The sequence below is a fragment of the Canis lupus genome, chromosome 14, assembly GCF_011100685.1.
Source record: "Canis lupus familiaris isolate Mischka breed German Shepherd chromosome 14, alternate assembly UU_Cfam_GSD_1.0, whole genome shotgun sequence".
Classification (NCBI taxonomy): Eukaryota; Metazoa; Chordata; class Mammalia; order Carnivora; family Canidae; genus Canis; species Canis lupus.
The window spans coordinates 51438682-51456760 of NC_049235.1; the positions used below are offsets into that span (position 1 = coordinate 51438682).

The 18079-nt window shown below is 41.1% G+C and overlaps 1 protein-coding gene across 8 annotated transcripts in view; it reads right to left on the reverse strand.

Moving 5' to 3' along the window:
- Positions 1–14983, reverse strand: part of IMMP2L (inner mitochondrial membrane peptidase subunit 2) — an 848583-nt gene extending 833600 nt beyond the window's left edge. For 6 of the 8 annotated variants that reach the window (XM_038557367.1, XM_038557364.1, XM_038557368.1 and 3 more), the window contains exons 1-2: positions 14931–14983; positions 14382–14448 (exon numbers count right to left, since the gene is read on the reverse strand). The gene's annotated coding sequence lies outside the window, so the exon portion shown is untranslated. The other 2 variants (XM_038557365.1, XM_038557366.1) reach the window with 2 other exon arrangements.
- Positions 14984–18079: the final 3096 nt, after the last annotated feature.

An 18079-nucleotide genomic window follows, 5' to 3' on the forward strand; every position in this document is an offset into this window, starting at 1 on the left:
AACCTCAATCTACATGTCCAATGGCCTTTTACTATAGTAAAATAGTTTCTTATTGTTTCTAAATTTAGGAAGAAGGTATTTCCTCTATGCTTTGTTCAAACCATATCTGTTATTTGGAATGTTCTTTGTTCCTTCAAAGGTTAGTTCAAGATGATCTCTCTGCTCTCCCCACAAACACAAAAGACTGCATGGATTTAACAACTATTTAGTAAGTCTACTATATTATAGAAAAGTAAATGAATTCTGTGCTATGGGATATCAGAGTAGGGAAAGTCAACCTAGAATGGACAGTGGTCTCTAGAACATTAAGCTATACAGGCATATCTCATTTTATTGTGCTATTCTTTGCAGATAATTGCTTTTTTGTTTTGTTTTTTGTTTTTTTGTTTTTGTTTTTTTTTATAGATTGAAGGTTTGTGGCAACCTTGCATCAAGCAAGTGTATGAGTGCCATTTTTTCAACATCATTTGCTCACTACACATCTCTATCACATCTTGGTAATTGTCACAATATTTCAAACTTTTTCATTATTATCATCATTGTTATGGTGATCTGTGAGTGATCTTTGATGTTACTCTTATTATTGTTTTGGAACACGACGATTCATGTCCATAAAAGACAGTGAACTTAATCAATAAATGTGTGCATACTGACTACAGATGTGGTGGAAAGAGCACTTTGTTATGTCTTTGACCATATGATATATTTTGAAGATAAAAAAAGAACTTTAAATTAGCAGAAATACAAAAAGTGAGATTGCAATATAAAAAAGATGTTAATGAAAAAGGACATGACTATTAGAGTTTTATTTTCAACTGAACAACATCAAGCATTCTCAAACTCAGAAGTGTAGAGTTTTCTATAACTATAATGCATTAGTATGTCACTGACCATTCTTCTAAGTATTTTAAACTAGAAGGACACTTTGAAACAAGAATTGCATTTAATATTATCACTTGCCCCAAGATTTCAATTTCCTGGGCAGCCTTGATGGCTCAGTGGTTTAGCGCCGCCTTCAGCCCAGGGCATGATCCTGGAGACCTGGGATGGAGTCCCACGTCGGGCTTCTGCATGGAGCCTGGTTCTCCCTCTACCTGTGTCTCTGCCTCTCCCTCTCTCTGTGTCTCTCGTGAATAAATAAATAAAATTTTTTTTAAAAAAGAAAAGATTTCAATTTCATAAGACTATTTGTAGTCTCTTCCTCCAAAATCTTTCTACCTAACTCTGCCTTGCCCTAGTGGCTTTAATCACACAGAGATTGGTCACAAGAACTTTAGAATCGAGCCTTTTCTTACCACAAACAGCAAATACTGTGTCGCTGACTCTATAGAAAAGGTAACAATATAATTTGTGCTTCTGGAAGGAAGACTAATATCTCAAGCTAACAACTAGGTAATAAATACGATTAGGAGCCAAGCACACAAGCTGAATATCCCAAAGTGAATATCTTTCATAATAAAATACAAGCAGGCTTAATCAACAAGACATTCAGAGAAAAAAATGCATTTTTTTCTCAGACACAGCTAAATAATCAACTTTTCAGCAGTACTGCCTTCTTAACCCCAAATTATTATTTCCCTTTATTACTTGTCTGCAAAACCAAAAAAAAGAAAAATTTAAAATTAAATGTAATAACCAAGTATGACTTACTAACTGAATAATCCCTTACATTTCTTTATAATGAGTTAAAATTCACATAGGATTTTGTGTTGCCTGGGTGGTTCAATTGGTTAAGCATCTAACTCTTGATTTCAGCTCAGGTCATGATCTCAGGGTTGTAAGATCAAGCCTGAAATCAGGCTCTATGCTGGACCTGGAACCTGCTTAAGATACTCTTCTCTCTTCCTCTTCTTATGCCCTCCCCCAAAAAAAACCCTTTACATAGGATTTTAACAAATGGCTCACATAGGGCTCAAAAATAACCTATAAAGTACCTGTTATCTCCATTAAAAAAAAAAAGTTCAGAGACGACAAGTTCTAATTCACATTGCTGATAGAGCTAGTACTCAAATAAAGCCACTTTTTTTTTTTTTCCACTATATATCACCATTTTAAAGTCTAGAAATTTGGGATGCCTGGGTGGCTCAGCAGTTAACCACCTGCCTTCAGCTCAGGGCATGATCCCGAGTCCCGGGATCTGAGTCCCACGTCGGGCTCCCTGCATGGAGCCTATTTCTCTCTCTCTATGTCTCTGCCTCTGTCTCTCATGAGTAAATAAATAAAATCTTTTTAAAAAATAAATAAAGTCTAAAGCTGTAGAAGTCAAGGACACTCCTTTTTTCTCAATGCGTTGTAGAGAGAACAAAGTTTTCCTTGGGAAAAAAAAAAATCTTTCTAAATTTCCCCAACAAGAGAGCTTAATGCCCAGTAAAAATGGGGAATATATTGACAATAAATAAATAAATAAATAAATAAATAAATAAATATATAAAAATAAATAGTCTAGAAATTTAATGTCTATTGTTTTAGTTTAAAACAAAGGTTTTAATGAAATGTTTAGAATATTAACATCATGCATTCATATATGCCACACATCTCAAACTATTAATCTCAAACTTAGTTATTACTGTCATAACTCAAGTGTTCAGACTACAGTACTTCTCTTACACATGAGAAATCGACTCATAAAAAAGCTAATTAGTTTATGAAGTGCCTCCAACTATCTTTATATAACGATACTAAATATTATTAAATGAAACTAAATAATAATTACTTAATATTTGAATCTGACACTAATAAAACTCTTATTAAACAAATACACTCTTGGAAAAATACCAAAATGCTTTATAAATACTCTGCTATACCAGGCAAACTAAAATTTAAGGAAGTAAGACTCTATGATTCCAACTAGATGACTTTCTGGGAAAAGGCAAAACTAGGGAGACTGTAAAAAGATCTATGGTTATCAGGGTTAGCAGGGTGAGGTTAATGAGGGCAGAGCAGTAGACTCTGGGGCAGTGAAACTACTGTATATTTTAATGGGGGATACATGTTATATGTTTGTTCAAATGTACACTAGAATGTACAACACAAAGAGTGAACTCTAAATACTGACTTTAGGCGAAAATACTGTGTCAGTGTTGGTTCACCAGTTGTAATAAATACATCATTCTGCTAAGAAATGTTGATAATGGAGAAGCTATGCATGTGTACAGGTGGGAGTATATGGGAAATATCTGTACCTTCCACTCAAACTTTGCTGTAAACCTGAAACTGCACTAAAAAAAAAATCTATTTTAAAAAATTAAGACGACTTATCTGTGGCAACTCTAATCTTTTCCTGCCACCTGTTGCTGTAAGTCCACTATCTACTCAGCAAAAACATTTTTAACCATGAACCCTAACCTTCAGTTGAACTCTTCTTAATATACCCAGGACCCCTCACATTGCCTGCTCTGCTCCTCATAGCCCGCTCATCCTCAAACATGACATTGGTAGACTAAGTCCCAAGACAAGGAGAAAGTATGGTACAGACAACAGATGGAGAAGGAAGGTAATGGAGAAGGAAGTAAAGAATTCCTAAAGAGGAAAATCCACATGAGAGAGCAAAAAAGGAGAAAAGAATACTGAGTTGCTCTGAATTTACTGGTCTACATAATGTGAAAATCATATGAAATGAAATTACTCTAAAATGTAAAAGATATTACAAACATTTCCCTTCTTTAAAAAAAGTTTTTGCTATACGCTATTCTAAAAGTAGAACACTACAACTTGATGTGTTTACTATGTATCCTCCAGCTACAAGCAAGATGATTTTTCAAAAGCTGACCATAAATGCTACAAACATTTTTCAAAAGAAAGATATATAAAAGAGTGTGTGTCAAAGTGCCATTACAAAGACCTAGCTCTCAAGATAAACTTTTGGATAAAACTGCAAAGATTAAATTTTTATGATTTATTACATGGAAGAAAGATGTACACTTTTATCTTCTAGATATTCTTAATCTGAGAAGTCAAAAACCTGCTATGAGTTACCAAGCCAAGCAGGAGTACAATGCGATTTTGAAACAGTCATACAGGAATGACTGTGGGGTGTACGTCCTTACTTGCTTTGGCCCTTAATGAGAATAGGCTAAGCACCTGACAGATCCAAGTATTAAGTCATTAAGGAGAGGTTAAAGGCAATAGTGGTAAACCAGGGACCCATTAGACAGGCTTAAAGATGGTTCTGGCAGGAGCCACCACCACTATCAATTCCACCTGAGCAAATAATGACTCTGCATCTGAAATTTCAGGGGAGGCATAAAGACTGCAGCCGTGCTAGTGATCCAATTCAGTTCAGCTAATAGCAATTAAACACCAATGAAGTAACAGGCACTAAGTTAAAGGTGCCATAAGACAATGAAGAGTAAGATGCAGCCCCTACTTTAAAAGTTTCCAGCCCAATACAGGGTACTACACATCTGCAAATGACTATAATCCAGGCAAAGTAGAGAAAATGCCAAAAGAGAGATACAAAAACAGAGATTCAGAGATTGCATCAAAGAGACAGACTGCTTAGCATAAAACTTGTGGTCACTCAGTTGACCAACAGGTTCTTGCTCTGGTTACTGTTCTTGTTTATAATTTTCTCCCACAAGATGTACTACTTCTATACTAGAAGATATGAAAAAATTGAAAAATCTATCTGCTACTTTAATGTTTCACAAATGATTTTCCATAAATTCGTCATTGAAACTCAAAGCTATGCTATGCCAGGTAGAGGTTGTTATCCTATCAAGCGGCCAAGCCCCCAAGATGATCAAATGATCCATGCCTCATATCCTGTGTAGTCTTCACTCTGAATCAGGGTGGGCCCATGAGACCAGTAAGACATCAAAAATGGTGTACAATGTCCAAGGATAGGTCATAAAAGACACTACAGTTTCTAAAGAGATTTTTTTTCTTAATTTTTTTATTCATGAGAGACACAGAGAGAGAGGCAGAGGGAGAAGCAGGCTCCCTGCAGGGAAGCCAATGTGGGACTCCATTCCAGGACCCCCGAATCACGACCTCAGCTGAAAGCAGACGTTCAACCACTGAGCCACCCAGGCATCCTGGCACTACTGTTTCCACCTTGGTCTCCTGTATGTCACTCTAGGGAAGCCAGGTCCCATGATGAGGACAGCCCCATGGAAAGCCCCTTGTAGAGAGGAACCTGTGACCACCAGCTTGCCAGCCAATGTGAGTGGGCACTCTGGAAGTGAACCTTTTAGCCTCAGGCATGTCCTCCAATATATGTACCTCCTGCTGGCATCTGACAGCAACCACATGAGATCCTGAGCCAGAACCACCCAAAGTGCTGACCCCACAGCAAACATGATATAATAAATAATTATTGTTGTTTTCAGCCACTGAATTTTTTATTATGTTACAAAGCAACAGAGAACTAATGCATCCCAATTTTACATTTGACGCTCAGAGAAACTAACTTACCTACTACCATTTAGGAGTGGGTAGGGAAACCAGGTCTGGAATCTAATCTCTCAGCTTTAGGTTCATTCTTGCCATTAAACAACATTACTTCTCAGGTAAAAATAAGTTATAGCACCATAAGCATGATCATTCCTGTGATTATACCACCACCACCAATATATCAGGTACCCCCTCCCCCCCAAAAAAAAGACATAGCACATGTCCCTATATACTTGACAGACATGAGGAGACCTGCAATAAAATTGAATTCATGTGTTCCTTGGTACTTTGTGTTTTTACTGTGTTCTGGAAGATTTCTGGTTGTTGGTTTTTTGGGCTTTTTTAATGCACAGATTTTAAAAATAAAAACCTGGGATGCCTGGGTGGTACAGCAGTTGAGCATCTGCCTTCAGTTCAGGGCGTAATCCCAGGATCTGGAATCGAGTCCCGCATCGGGCTCCCTATGAGGAGCCTGCTTCTCCCTCTGCCTATGCCTCTGCCTCTCCCTCTCTCTCTGTGTCTCTCATGAATAAATAAATAAGTCTTTAAAAAGTAAAAATTTTAAAAATTTTAAAATTAAAATAAAAACATATTTAGAGCACTTAATACTCAAAAATCACATTACAGACATTGAAAATATTTATATAATTTACAATCTTAATCGCAATAAACATCGGTATAATTTTAAACAGAACTTAACGTCAGACAAGAAATGCTCAACAGCTGATTGCTTAAGGATGTGCATTTTTGCTTTAGGTCTTCAACATTTTAGCATTATACAAATGTAGTATAATATAGCATCAAAATGTTCTTGATGGTGAAGTCTTAAATCCCAATCCATAAAATGATTACTACCTTGCAGGACCAGGTGGCTAGCTCTTAGCCTGTCTACTCCTGGAGAAAGCCAACAGAATATTTCATTGTCACAACCACATCTACCTATAATATCCCTTCACATAATCACCTCTTTTGACCCACACAATTCTACAAGTAAGACAGGTTTACTACCATTCCCATTTTCCAAAGGATGATGGGGCTAAGAGAAGTCTAAGTAACTTAACTGAGGATACATGCTATTAAAAAGAGTATATAAATTCTTAAATATAAAAGTATTATAACTTTTTAGCTCCAAGTCCCAGACTTTTCTTCTGCACCATATTTTAGCCCAATGGTTCTCTACCCAGGCTGCCATTAGAACTGGGGGTATTCTGAAAAATATCAGTACCTGAACATCTTCCCCAGAGACTCTGATTTAATTGCTCTGGTCTGTTTTAGCTGTCTAGCATATAATAACCAGTAGTGGTAAATTCACAGAAAGCTTAGACTGCAAAAGGAGAAATGCAGATATCTCTATATGTAAACTGAAACTTACATTGGGAAACTTCCCAACTTACTCTGGGAAACTTTATTTCCCAAAACTCCCTGAAAGACACAAATCTCTTCAATAAAACAAAAAGAACAAAGAGGAAGAAGGGATGAAAAACTCAAACCCACTCTGCCAGTATTACGGGGTCACCAAGGAGTACTTTATTCCCTCGATCCCACTCTTGAACCTCATCATCCCATACCTTAACTCCACTGCAAGTTCTAGTTCAAGTGTTACCTCCTATGTGAAGTCTTCAGATCACACAAAACAAAGCAGGCCATTTTTTGCATCCATCTTACTTTGAACCTCTATAACATATTGCCTATGTCATTTACTTACACAGCCATTTCTCCCCCTGACCTGAGGTAAGGGCAGGATCTCTCTCATTCATCCTTCCCATCTTATGTATCTTTCCATCTTATACATCTTAAAGCCTTGATGATAGCGGATATTAATAAGTCTGCTAAATCAAATCATGTTTTATGTTTGGCATGGTTAATCCCCCCTGGGCTTCCTAGTACATAGTCCTTTGAAATTTTTCAGTTTTTTGGGATGCCTGGGTGGCTCAGGGGTTGGGTATCTGCCTTTGGCCCAGGGCATGATCCTGGGATCTGGGATGGAGTCCCACATAAGGCTCCTTGCAGGGAGGCTGCTTCTCCCTCTGCCTGTGTTTCTGCCTATCTCTCTCTCTCTCTGTGTCTCTCATAAATAAATAAGCAAATAATCTTTAAAAAAAAAAAAAAGAAAGAAATTTTTCAGTTTTTAATAAAAGAAAGGGGACTTTTTCCTCCCACAAGTGGATTAGAGATTAGGAATTATGCAAAAAGGCGAGATGTGGGGAGAGCAAGTTAGCAGTGGAATTCTGGACTAGGAAAAAAGGGTAAATAGGATATTGAAGGGTAGGGTCAGGTATGCATTTTGTTTGTTTTAAAGGAAAGATTAGGCAAAGAGAGTGACAATCTGATTTTTATTCAAAGAACAGTAATTACAGGCAACCACCTTTTCAACATCTCCCTGTCTGTGGGGTTCCTTCCTCTCAGCATACATACATGCTACCTCTCCCCTCAAAAAAAAGACCCTGCCACAGTGGTTCTCCTCCTGAGACACATATTAGAATCCCTTGGCGAGCTTTGAAAATTCTGGAGTGAAGATAAATGAAGACAAAATCTCTAAGGAGGAGCCTAGCCATACCTACTCTCTCCTCACTCCTCCCCTCCTGTTCACTCATCTAGCCACACACTGTAGTCTCCACTCCCACAAGTCCAAAGGAACCACCGACTTCTAACAGGCACTTTACAATCCTCATCATACTTGATGATTCATAGCATTCCATTTTTAACTGGGTTCTACTTCTTTAAACTCTGCAAGTTGGCCTGAAAAGTTGTGCTTTCTCCTTCCTCCCAGCCTCTCTCGCCACTCCCCTTCAGCGTCCTTATAGCTGTCTCTGTCTTGGTTTATCCCTAAAATTTCAATATTCTCCAGGACTTACTTTGAGCCCTTTTCTCTATGTAGCTCCTCTAAGTACTTTTGTCCTTACCCACACCTTCAATTACTCTCCATATAGTAAGCTCCCAGAAATCTGCATTTCCAGCTTCCACATCTCTTGTGATGCTCCAAGATCCTATATCCAACTGCCTCTGAGACAGCCCCAACTCACCAAGGATATGCCCTTCAAGTAATTTAATCACATGTCCCAACCTAAACTCATCAGCTGCTCCTCAGACCTGCTTCCTCATTGCTCCTCCCTCTCACTACCCGGAAACCTGGCAGCTATCTATTCCAGCATCCTCACTCTCCCATTCCTGTTACATTCAGTCACCAAAACCAGCCAATCTTCCCTCCTTCTAAATATTTTTCCTAAACATTCTCATTTCTGAGTATCCCCACTACTTCCAGCCTTGTTTCTGCTCTTAGGTTTCCATTATCCATATTAATGCACTGTCGGCTTAGATCGCCAATCTTGCCTCCCCATCTGACACCACCTCACTCCACCACCAATCAACCCAGCACACTGATTTCAGTGACCTTTCAAGTCGCTCACAATGCTGCACGTGGCATAGAAGTGTGCCCTGACTTAGCTATCCAGTTTCATCTCCTTTCATTCCTGACTTTGCCCTTCACACTCTAATATAACTGACCTACATATAGCTCCCTGAACACACTATGCCCTCATAATGCCATACAACTACTCATGCCATTAGCCCTGAGTGGAAATGCTCTCTGCTGCTTGTCAACTGGCCCACTTCTACTCAACTTTCAAGATTCAGCTCAAACATAACCACTGCTAAAATCCTCCCCTGGCATTTCCATCAGGGATCAAGAGCTCCTGCTAGCCTTCGTTTGTACTTCTATCTTCATTACGGCAAATAGCACACAATATTTGAACTGTTGGTCAAGATGTCCACAATTCTACTAGAAGATCCCTGATCAAAGACAGTGACTTTATTTTTATATTCTCAGCATAAGTTCAATGTACATAGCATAGAGTTTAAAAGAAAAAAAAATTAATGAACTGTAAGCCAGTGAAAGGACAAGAAGATCAACTGGACTGCAAGTAGAGAAAAAGTCCAGATCTAAAGGAAGTACAGAATCTATTATTAAGTCCCACCTATTAAAAAAAAAAAAAAAAAAAGAAAGAAAGAAAGAAAGAAAGAAAGAAAAGAAAGAAATTATTATTCAGGTGTTATCAAGGTAACAAAAAAAAAAAAAAACTTATCAATAGACTAAGCAAGCAATAAGAAGTTAAGAGTCTCTAATGGAGCAGCTGACAAAAGATCAACTGAAAGGCCAGAGATAAAGGTGGTTCTTTCAAGTCATGTAATTCTTCAGCCTAAGTCCATAGACTATGATTGGCATCTTCCTCTGTCAGTTCACCACTCCTCCCCTTTGTCATTATTCTCCATAGCCTTTTCCCAGCCCCCATTATTAAATCCCAGATTTCAGGAGTAATTTCCCTCTACTAGAGCCACAAGTCCTTCCAGTGGATTAGTCTGAGACGTAAGGCAGGGGTTAGGGGGTTGACAATCGTTGTTCTTGTGGCAAGGACCTAGAGGAAAGAAATGAAACTACTATTTATTGAGGGCTAGCTTTGTACCAGATATCGTGCTACTACTTTACAAACATTAAATCTCAGAGTAATCCTGAGTAATTATCCCATTTTACAGATGAAGAATCCAAGATCACAGCTAAGAAATCACAGAGCCTACTTGAAAACTCAGAGATAATAGCCTCTAGAGTATTTCCATACTCCTGACTACCTCAAAATAAAGAGAGTTGTGCTGGGGGGAAAAAAATGAAGAGAGCTGTGGTCTAGCTGTTCTAGGTTGGAACTCAGAATACATTATTCTCTAAAATACTATTATAAATACTGGCTAAAGTCTATAGTACCACGAATACATAATGGGCATACAATGAGTTAAAGTAGCTCAGTTGGTTAAGCATCCAACTCTTGATCTCAGCTGAGGTCTTGATCTCAGAGTAGTTTTTTTAAAAACAAAGAATAAATAAACAAGTAAAAAAAATAGCTTTGGCATCCTGATCTGGAAATCCAAATGTTATTTGTTATTTTATTCCTATATGTACACTGTTCAACATCACAAACAAAAAATGGACTTGAAAATGACTTTTCAGAATAAAATGGGCTCTTAAGTGAGGCTTTTCTTTAAAAATATTTTCCGTCCATAAAAAAATCACCAAGGACAGAAACTATTTTACCTTGTTAACCTGTAAGAACAATGACACTAGAAGACACCTGTGGGAACTGTGCTTATCTGACCAGGTGCTCGTTTACAGTGTGCTGTCATTTGAATAAAACATCACACTAAACCCTGTAGACCAGAGCTTATGATAGACTGCCACAAACTACAGCAGTACAGCTGATATGCCTATAATCTACTGACAAAATGTACTCCTTAGCAAAGTGAAACCAGATGTCTGGTGTAAAATCTGATGTCTGTGGACTTGTCTTTCTTGGCTTCCAGAGCTGTATTAGATACACTAAATACGCAGCTTAGCTGTATATTAAACCCACAACTTGGCAAAATCATGACAGTTTGGACATGAAGCATCAGCATTTTTATTGTAATTCTTATAAACCAAAGACATTTCTGAAATAGAAATCCTAAATTTAAGCACTCAGCTAAATGTGGTAGTATGTCTTCCCCACATTAGGAACAGTGTCAGAGCTTTTTAAACATATTTATAGAAACTCTTTCCCTTCATTTTTCAAGCTGACACTCTTAGGCATGGCTACGGAAATGATTTTAAAGGGGGTGGGGGGGTGGGATTCAAACCACATCAGGTGTCAGTCCTTGTCCCAGAAATTCCAGGATCAGATAAAACAGGGCGATCACTGTGAAAATGCAAACACCTACCTTCAGGAAAGTTAAGTACTAGATGTCTTGTTTCAATTGCGAAGAAGATCATTAAGAATGTGATAGGTGACCAGATAAAAAGGGAGGGGAAATTAACAGTATCTATATGCCAGACGCTGGTTTTTGCACACTTTTTAATATGCTCAAAGTTCTGTTTTGACAGCTGAGAAGTTAGGGAGCAAAGTTCTAACTGGTACAAAGTTGTAGGGCTAATGAGATAAGAGCCAGAACTCAAGCCCAAGTTTAAAAGACTCTAAAAGACATGCTACTTCTATGTGAGGACTGAGGGTTGAGCTCCCTATGGGGACATAGCCAAGAATATGGAGGTAAAAGTAAGAAATTTACAATTTTGCCATATAGTAACATATAATCATGAAACAAAAAGTTGAAGAAATAAACACAAATAGTTGAGAGAGCTCATCTAAGTTCATAAGAGACTTTCTACTTTTATATCCCTGCAAGACTCATATTTAAGTAACTTTCTTAACCTTAGATATCCTTTGCAACCAGAAAAAGTTATCTTCAATAAAAAATGAGGTTAAATGTACAGAAACTCATACAAGTGAACAATCTAGTATCTTTCTTAAGTGCATCATCCTTACTACTCTCCATGTTTTCTCATCTTATGTCATCTTTATTGGACGATTCAACATATTAGCCTCATCTCATTTTTATACTGGTACATTTATTACACTAGAAAATGACTATAACACATTATAATGGTACTCCAATCTGTCTTAAGGGTTAACTTGCCTCAAGCTTATGCACTCCTTGCTTGCCGACCTAAGTCCCTTGGTCTGTAGCCAAACTAACCTAAATTTCCTTGAGATTTGCAAACCACTGGCCTTGGGGAGTGAAAGACCAAACTTGCCCAGAAGATAACACCTAATCACATTTGAAAACAGCTGCCACTGATACCAGCAAATCAGTTCAGGGTCATGTCGACATATCACAAATTGGGCCCCAGCTTCTCCTGTCTTAAGCACCTCCCCTTTAAAACTCTCCAGCTTTGCCTGGACAGGGAAGATGGTCTTTGGGACATCAGTCCACCATCCTCTCAGTCTGCTGGCTTCCCGAATAAAACAAACTTTCCCTTCCCACTTGTCTCTCAAGTATTGATTTTCAAGCTGCCAGCAGCCAAACCTGAGTTCAGAACTAATTTTCTGTCCAGTAACACTATTCTAAAACAGGACACAAATCACCATGGTCATTAATCCTTGAAAGTTTATCTGTGAAAGACCTAGAAGGTGGAAAAATAGTACTATCCTCCCATAACACTGTACAGACCTGCACATGACTAAGATCAATAGCAAAGGTCTTATACATTAACACTTAAGCATTCCAATAATCCACAGAAAACTGGTGAAAGGCCTGCTCCAAATAGCCTTCTCCAAAGCCAGTGTTATCATTTTTACCATCTTACCTATATATCTGTGCCCCACACTTTGGTAGCAAAAGTTAATAAATATCTACTGAATCAATGAATGTACCTATCATCAATAAACAACTATTTTCTGGTTTTTCATAAATTATATGGTTGTCTATCACTTGAGTACAGACAAGTAAGAAGACAGGTTCAGGGCACACGCAGCCAACATCCAATGGCTACAGAGAGCAATTCTAGCTTTCTTAAGTATCCAAGAATGGTTTGCTACATTGCTTGTGGCTAACCTGAATTTTAACAAATTTAAAATGTTTGTTTATACGGAGCACAGGATGCATAAGGTATTCCCAAGCTTCTCAGAGGAGCTGTGCTTCAGGATAGTATATTGGAGAAGTGATGGAAAATTGGCGCAAAAGAACCAATGAGGGATCCTTGGGTGGCTCAGCGGCTTAGCACCGCCTTCAGTCCAGGGCGTGACCCCAGAGTCCTGGGATCCAGTCCCACATTGAGTCCCTGCATGGAGCCTGCTTCTCCCTCTGCCTGTGTCTCTGCCTCTCTCTGTGTGTCTCTCATGAATAAATAAATAAAATCTTAAAAAAAAAAAAAAAAAAAAAAAAAAAACGATGAAAGCGATCACACTGAAACTCAGAGCAAACCTTCAAGGGCTTCCGTGCGCTGTGTGGCTACTTTCCAGAAGTGAACAGAGTATCTGTGAGAGGGTATGGATGTGAAAGTCACGAGCAAAAGGCCCGGCTTGGTAAGGTCACCCTCCTACACCAAAAACAAAAACAAAAACAAAGAAAAAAAAAAAAAAAACCTTCCTCTATGAGCCTGTGAGAAGAACCCAAAAGAATTTCAACAGTTACCATATTGCTATTAACCTTCCCCTTTGGTGTTCTAAAGAATTTTGACAGGAGTGTCTTTTTAAAAGGTAAAGATCTGGGGGATCCCTGGGTGGCGCAGCGGTTTGGCGCCTGCCTTTGGCCCAGGGCGCGACCCGGGATCGAGTCCCACACTGGGCGGCTCCCGGTGCATGGAGCCTGCTTCTCCCTCTGCCTGTGTCTCTGCCTCTTTCTCTCTCTCTCTATCATAAATAAATAAAAATCTAAAAAAAATAAAATAAAATAAAATGTAAAGATCTGGGCAGCCCGGGTGGCTCGGCGGTTTAGCGTCACCTTCAGCCCAGGGCGTGACCCTGGAGACCCTGGATCGAGTCCCGCATCGGGCTCCCCGCGAGGAGCCTGCCTCTGCTTGTGTCTCTGCCTTTTTTTTTTCAGTGTCTCTCATGAATAAATGAATAAAATCTTTAATAAAAATAAAATGTAAAGATCTGAGGGACGCCCGGGTGGCTCGACGGTTTGGCCCCTCCCTTCGGCCCAGGGCGTGACCCCGGGGGTCCAGGGATCGAGTCCCACATTGGGTCCCTGCATGGAGCCTGCCTCTCTCTCTCTCTCTCTCTCTCTCTCTGTGTGTCTCTCATGAATAAATAAATAAATAAATAAAATCTTTTTAAAAATAAACAAATGACTAAATGAGATGTGAAGATCTGCGAGCGGGGCTCCCGCCAGTACAGAGGCAGGACCGTGCCTCCCCAGCAGCACAGCCTCAGCGGTGAATCCAAGTCCGGGGAGAGCCGAGGCAAGGGAAGGCCAGTTCTCTGTCAGGTCAAGTGGCCACGAGGGGTGTAGGCCGAGCTGCCCAAGTCCCGGCCAGTTCTACCGGCTCCTGGGGCTGCGGCCTAGGCCCGCCCAGGGGGCCCCGGGGCCTGAGGGAACCGCGGCGTCCGGCCCCCCACGCCCCCCGGGGCAGCCCTGGCTCGAGACCTGCTCCTTCCACCCCTGCCTTACTTCCATCCCTTACTTACCCTTTCTCCCGCTCTTCCTCGGCGAGAAGGGGTAAGTGGTTATTTTGTGCCCAATTTGGCCAAAACCCTAAAAGTAAAAATGACAGAGACAGGTGCTTTAAAATCCTGACGGGCCCGCCTCGGAACTCCCGCCACACGCCCCGCGGTGCACGTCCCCACAGCGCTCCCTCCCGGCCAGGGCTTGGAGCCGGAGCTGCCGCCTCAGGGGCCGACGAGCTGGGGCGCGACCCGGGGGCGCCCGCCGGGCGGGGCACGAGCTCGCCCCTGCCCCTCCCCCGCCGCCCCGCGCGGCGTCGCCGCCGTCAGGGGCCGCTCTGCAGCCGCGGGGGGAGGCGGGGGCGGCCGCGCGGGCCTCGGACAAACACGCGCGCGCACACATGCTCGCGACACCGCCAGACCGCGGCCGGGCGGCCCTCAGCCTCCCGGCATCCCCGCCCCGCCGGGCGCCGACGCCCCGGGAACCGGCCCCAGCCCGGGGTGGCGGTGAGGGCCCCCCCGCCGGCCTCTCAGGCCCCCCCTGACCCGCCGCGGGGCTCCCGCCCTCCGCACCCGCTGCGCAGCTCGGCCCGGGAGGGGGGGGAGGGCCCCACGCTGGCCCCGCCCTCCGCCCGCGGCAAGCCCCGCCCCCTTCCGCGGCGCGCGGGAGCCGCGCGAAGCTCCGCCCCCGGCGGAACCCAGGCCCCGCCCCCTCCCGCTCCGCCTGGGATAAGCCCAAAACCCGGCGTGGATGTCGAGCGGATCCAAAAAGGTCACCGGTTCAGCCAGCCAGATGCTCGCGCCCTTTCTCTGCGGTCTGCACCGCGCTGAGCCGCAGGGAGGGCAACCGAGACCTGGAACTCCGTGGAACCGCGTCCCCGGCTCCTCGCCTTCCTAGAGGTCACGAAGCGGAGACCCCAGCGGTGGCTTGGAGCGCACAGTCCGCGGGCAAAGAGCCCTCCCGGTGCTCCCCCTCGGGCTCCTCCGTTACGGTGGTTTTTCTACTCAAGAGTACACAGGAAAACTATTTCAGTTTTGCATTCTCTACGCAAGCCAAAAGGAATCGTCCAAAACAGGTGGTTTTCCTTTGGAAAAGCTGGAGTTTCACGCCTTAGCTTTTGTCTTGAAACTCGACAGGGTTATGACAAACGACAAAGTGAAACCTAAACCTACCAAACAGACCTAAAATACTTATTCTCTCGTTTATCCCTCCCCCAATTATATATATCCCTTATTCCTTCTGTCTTTATCTTATGAATACTGACAAACTACCCTGTGCATTTTCAAATCATTTAATACAAACTATTAGTACCAGATGCTCTGGTTCTTTGGCTCAAAATTAATCCTAAAGGTTTAAGAACCTACTCAGAGACTCCAACGACCTAGTAACTAGAACCCCTAGCGTCTCCTGAGAATAAAATTGCTTTCCTGCAAAGAGGGTATGTGCCAGTTTTGTAGTTTTTCTCATTCATCACTGAAATAATTGCGGTAGGGCAAGCTCTTCTCTGCCAAGGCTCAAGGATTTAATTCCACGAGTACTTGGCTGTGAGGACCACCCTCATCAAATAGCAGTTGTGACCCATCTGTAAATGGGACTGGAATGCACTGGCCTTGTAAAAATTAATAAAGGGAAACCTCACTAAAGTGGAGTTGGATGAGGCCTGTTCTACAGGCCCCAACAAAGCAATGCTCCACAGGAAAGAATCATCAATGACAGTCCTTCCCAGGGAAAGATGTACACTGCGTCTCCCGCACGAAAAGAGGAGCCCAGACGGTGAGAAACCATCATCATTCTGCACTCTTGCTTTTTTCCATTGGTTTTACATTGAAAGCAACACCTCCTGACTTCCTCCTTCTTCTCCTCTCCTTTGTTGCATTTGCCTGTAGTTTTTGCCACAGTTTGCATGTTCCAAATCATTCTCTACTATTCCTAAATAAACCCATTTTGCTGATAAAGTAAGTGGCTGTTTTATTTTTTAGATTAACAGTACTAATAATTAATAATCAATTTGGATGACCCCAAATTTAAATAGATGGAGTTCCTGGCCATTATTAGCTGACCTTCTGGAATGGAATATACATGGATAAATAACAAAGACAGGTAGGTATGATTTTAAAAAATAATAATAATAATGAAAGTTAATTAGCATACAAAGGGTGTTGCTAAGTCTGACTGGACTTTGTCACTAAGATTCATCAAATGTGCTTAAAAAACTGAGGTCACCTGGAAAGGCTATGGTATAGTGTATGATGCCAAGTATGTGCCATTCTGGAAAAGGTAAAACTATGGAAACAGTAAAAAGATCAGTGATTGCCAAAGGTCGAGGGGCTGCATAGAGGGAAGAATATGTGGAGCACAGATTTTTAGGGCAGTGAAAATACTCTCTATGATACATCACATTATAATTTGTCTACCAAGAATGAACTATAACCATACACTACAGACTCTTAGTAGCAATGATGTGTCAATGTAGGTTCATTGATTGTAACAAATGTGCCTCTTTGGTGCTGGGATATTGATAGTTGAGGAAGCTGTGCAAATGTGGGGTCAGGGAATATGTTGGAACTCTATACTTTCTGCTCCATTTTTCTGTAAAACTGTCTCTAAAAAATAGTCCTGTTAAAAAAATGAAGCTGGGGTAAATCCTCAGAACATCCCACTTTCTTCAAATCCATCAATTAAATTCTAAAGTGAATATTTGGCTCTATGTATGGAGTTGAGGATACAATGATTTGTCTTCTAATATTATACCAGTCCTCCAGGGACGCCTGGGTGGCTCAGCGGTTGAGCATCTGCCTTCAGCTCAGGGCGTGATCCTAGAGCCTAGGATCAAGTTCAACATCGGGCTCCCTGAATGGAGCCTGCTTCTCCTTCAGCCTATGTCTCTGCCTCTCTCTATATATATGTCTCTCATGAATAAATAAAATCTTTTTAAAACTAAATAAAAATAAATTTAAAAAAAGAACAATCCTCCATGTGGCATTAATGTCATCAGAGAGAAAATGACTCATATATGTATGATAAGGTACAAAATTAAAGTATGGTTAGATGTGTCTAATATTCAAGGATATATTTAAGCAAGGTTAACCTGAAATAATTAAATTTACAAATTCTATGAATATGTTTATATTTCAAATCTATTTCTATTCACACATACTTACAATTCGTAAACAAACAGTCCAAGATATCACAGACATTTTCAAACTTTTGGGTGTCTGGACACTTGGGTGGCTCAGCAGTTGAGTGTCTGCCTTCAGCTGAGGGCACAATCCTGGAGTCCCAGGATCAAGTCCTACCTCAGGCTCCCTGCATGGAGCCTGCTTCTCTCTCTCTATGTCTCTGCCTCTCTCTTTCTCTCTCTATATATCTCTCATGAATAAATAAAATAAAATAACAAACTTTTGGGTCTCAAGATCTCTTTACATTCTTAAAACTGAGAGCTTTAAAAAGGTTTTAGCCTGTATGGGTTATATATGTCTATATTAACTGTATTAAAAACTAAGAAAAATTTTAGAGATGTGTTTAATTCGTTTTTTAAATAATAAACCCATTACATGTTACTATAATGAACATTTTTTAATAATAACTACTTTTTTTTAAAGATTTTATTTATTTATTCATGAGAGACACACAGAGAGAGGCAGAGACATAGGCAGAGGGAGAAGCAGGCTTCCTGCAAGGATGCTGATGAAGGACTCAATCCCAGACCCCAGGATCACGC